Below are 4,102 nucleotides of genomic sequence, written 5' to 3'. Positions count from 1 at the left end.
AAACTTCTCGATGACCTATGAGCCTCAGCCGCATCGAGAAAAGACTTTAGGCCATTAATCTACGCTATGGTGCACCGTCACCGTACATCCATTGTCGGTCCATCTGCAATAATATTTTTCCATTGAGGAACACTTTGGATGAGCAATTTATGTCAATGGGATAGGGCTTCATATTTTTTTAATAAGGAACTATAATCAAAGATGCACATCTTTCTTAATATGATGAAATCATATTACTAATACAAAGGACCAAACTCTAAATAAATGCATTCGTTACAATATGCCCATATTCTCAACATCCAGCACAATTTAGTCAACAAAACATAAATCCCATTCAAACAAACACAAATTAATATCCCAACAGCCAACATGCAACTTAAAAATTCATGCAACAACACAAAGATCTTCAACCATCCTTTGGTGGGAAAGCAGAATGCTCTAACGGATATTTTGTTGGCGCAAAAGAAAATGGCGGAGCTGGAACCTTCAGGCTAGGTGGTGATGGTGCGTAACGTCTCAACAGGTCCTCAATATCAAAAGGAGGTTCCTCGCCCCTTGCAACATATTCTTCATGTACTTGCAACATATTGTTCATGTGCTTTTTCCAAATAATGGAGCTCTGCTCTTACCCAAGCTCCTGGAGTTTTCAAGAGAGCTTACTGGAGTTTTTCCCTTCCCTCGAGATGAACCACGATCACCCCCACTGGCCCCACTCCCTCCAGCAGCATCAGCCATGTTGATTGAAAACACTTATTTTTTTTAAAATACGGCAAAACGGTATTAGTATTACGAAGGACTAAATTTCATTTCTATCATCATATTTTATATTATTTTTTAAATTTCACACTAAAATATTAACATAATGAAGGATGAAATTTGATAATAAAATTAAAAGGTCTAAATATCCATCACACACCATGAGTAATTAAAGATCTACATTAACCATTACACAACATGATTAATTAAAAGGTTCAAAATACCGAATAAACAACATGCTAATATAAACTACTCACGAGACCTACTGACCGATGCCTCGTGAACCACCTCACGAACTCTCAACATCGCGGTTAATTTTTGACATCCCTGACGCTTCGAGCCTTGCATTACGTCGAGCCATCAACTCCGATCATCATCCGTACCGTGCAGCTCGACATCTAATTCACGCTCAACTTTGCGCCTTGCATTACGTAGCGCGAGGCAATCAAATGCTTTCTTAATACAAAGACGAATATGACCACTAACAAGTCCAAGATGCTCTTTAGGGCGGGACTCAAGCGAATGTCCGTGGTGCGCTTCAAATAATTGCGTACGGACGCCCAAGCGGACGCACGGTGCTCCAAATGCATCATGTTCAAAGCCATTTCTAGGGATTAAACATTAATTAATCATCATTTAATTACTAAACATTAACTAATCATCACTTAATTGTTGAACATCATTAGAGTGCTAAAATAACTCTTTCATAATACAAAATAAATACCAACTATACATCTATTTTTCACTTTCAATTTGACATTTCATCACATAAACCTTCTCTCAAATCAAAATTAGCATTCACATTCCACTTGAACAATATTATTAGCATAATGATATATATATATACACACACATGCACACACACATATATATACACACACATGTCACTTCAAAATAATTAAAAAAATTACTCTACATTTGCCACATGCAAACTATCCAAAAAAACCTTCTCTCAAATTTAAGTCATCCCTTCTATATATCTCAAATGAATGTATAAATTAAAAAACATGCTCATTCTTACACTTTCTAAAAATCACAAATTTCTCTAACTATAAAGCATGAAAGGAGACATAAAGACCATAAAAAAGGGAGGATAAAGTTGCTAACCTTTTGAGCATATGGATGAGTGAAATCCCCACAAATCTTGAGAAAATGGGCAGCACCTCCTCTCTAAAACGCCATGGAGAAGAATAAGCCCGAGACCGGTCACAGGCTCGGGCTTGGGAGGAAGAAGCTGCTGTGATATAGGGAAGGCAGATTAGTACCGGCTGGTGGATGAGTGAAATCCCTATAAATCTTGAGAAAAATGGGTAGCACCTCCTCTCTGAAACGCCATGGAGAAGAAGAAGCCCGAGATCGGTCAAATGGCAGGCTCGGGCTCGGGAGGAAGAAGCCGCTGTGATATAGGAAAGGCAGATTAATACCGGCTAGTGGCCCCAGCCGGTACTACATCTCTTAATTTAGTACCGGCTGGAGCCACCAGCCATTACTAAGTTGCGTCGGCTCCGTTTAGTACCGGCTGAAGCTACCAGTCGGTACTAAGTAGCCGCCGGGAGGAATCTAGCCGTTGCCCCCAGGCATGGGTGGCGCACTTTAGTACCGGCTGGTGGCTTGAGCCAGTACTAAATGGCTCCCCGGGGTACTATTCTTATGGCCCGCTACTAAATGCACGCGTTATTACCGACTCGAAATGCAGCGAGTACTAACGTCAGGGATGAATGCTCTATTTTCTGGCCATGATTTAGAGAGGATCATCATTTTAGTCATCTGGTAGTAAGCCTACGTCACTTAATTTGCGGGATGTAGTAAGATGTGCATGAAGTTCTTTCTTGGTAACAAATAGTTGGGACCCCTGATAAAGATATCTAATTAAGGACGAGGTATCATCTATGTGTCAAGGTATCTACTATTCATCTTCTTGCATATAGGCTCAATTTTACTGTAACAGGCACATTTTATTTATTCCATGGCAACTCCGACCACTCACACTTCTATAGGAGAAGAATATAGATCAATGGCTTTCACTAATCAGATCTCAATACCATGATTATATCTAAAAGATAATTATTGTCTACTCGCAGACTAGGTTTAATGTACAAAGACAACTCGATAGAACATGAAGGAACCAATAATAGCAAGAGCAAAAAAGATGGATATATAAATAACAATGATACAACTAATCTTTTGAGTAAAATTTATACTGTCACCATCATATGGCGTACCTTGAAAGTAGATAATAATCTACATTAGAACCTCACCACAATTAGATTGATGGGTTATGCTGACCTAATTGCACCTAGGACAAGCTTAGATGTGATACCCATTTTTATTATCCAGTTCATGTAAATAACTGAAAATAATAAGTATCACTACCTGCTCACGCTTTGAATCGGTAATGATCTACATTTCATTTGTACTTCGCTTACTTTTGCTATAATGTTCTAGGTTCTAAAAGTATGTGCTTGTTGCTTCGTGGTGATGCATTTAGCTCGGGCTCCAACTGAACTGTTATTTGTAAAAAAATATTGTAATCTTCTTAATATAGATGTGTGGAGATTAATTAAATCGATATGCAGGTCATATATGGGGTAAAATTTACTTTGCTAGAATGATCAATATTTTGAAGGCAGGTCCTCGTTCCTTGTGTTATTTATCTTTCCTCTTTCTCTTGACTCTTCATGTACATTTCAAGATCTTTTTTTTCGCTAGTAAGTTGGCCCGCGCGACACGCACGTGCTGTATGTTGATATGATAATGATTAAAATTCCAATCTAACAAGCTATGGTCCTTATAATTTGTACATAAGAAACAAATGTTGTATACTCTAAAATAAGACAAAATCATTGTAGAATATATTAATCCCTTTCTTTTTAAAATGTTCAAAACTCATACCACCAGTAGTGCCAATTTGTTCAATTTGTCGCATGAAATCTCCACTCCACCAATGTAAAGTAGCAGGGTAGCTCTCTTGGGCAATTAGCCAAACATATTGTGAGTTTTAACAATACATTTGTGAAATAGATAGATCTGAGGAAATTTTTCATATTGAGATGGCAATGCAACGATGCCATCATACATTGCTACATTCTAAAACGAAATAAGACCAATCTTGAGCAGTTAACAAAATACATTGTGAGTGTTCACACGCTTGATAAATGCATAAACCTGATGAAAATTTCTGTTTGAGATGGCAATGCAAGGGCATTCGTTACTTCTCAACTGCAAATTCAATCATGCAATTACTCGTATCTGGATGAGAAGGGCGGCTGCATCAATCTGTATCTACGAGAATATGGGAGGGAACTTAGATATCTCCCATTTCCCATGTTCAGCTTGAAGCACCAAT

This window comes from Panicum hallii, chromosome 6 (genome assembly GCF_002211085.1).
Source record: "Panicum hallii strain FIL2 chromosome 6, PHallii_v3.1, whole genome shotgun sequence".
Taxonomy (NCBI): domain Eukaryota; kingdom Viridiplantae; phylum Streptophyta; class Magnoliopsida; order Poales; family Poaceae; genus Panicum; species Panicum hallii.
The sequence above is the reverse complement of the archived record's forward strand: the minus strand, read 5'-3'. Positions refer to the sequence as shown.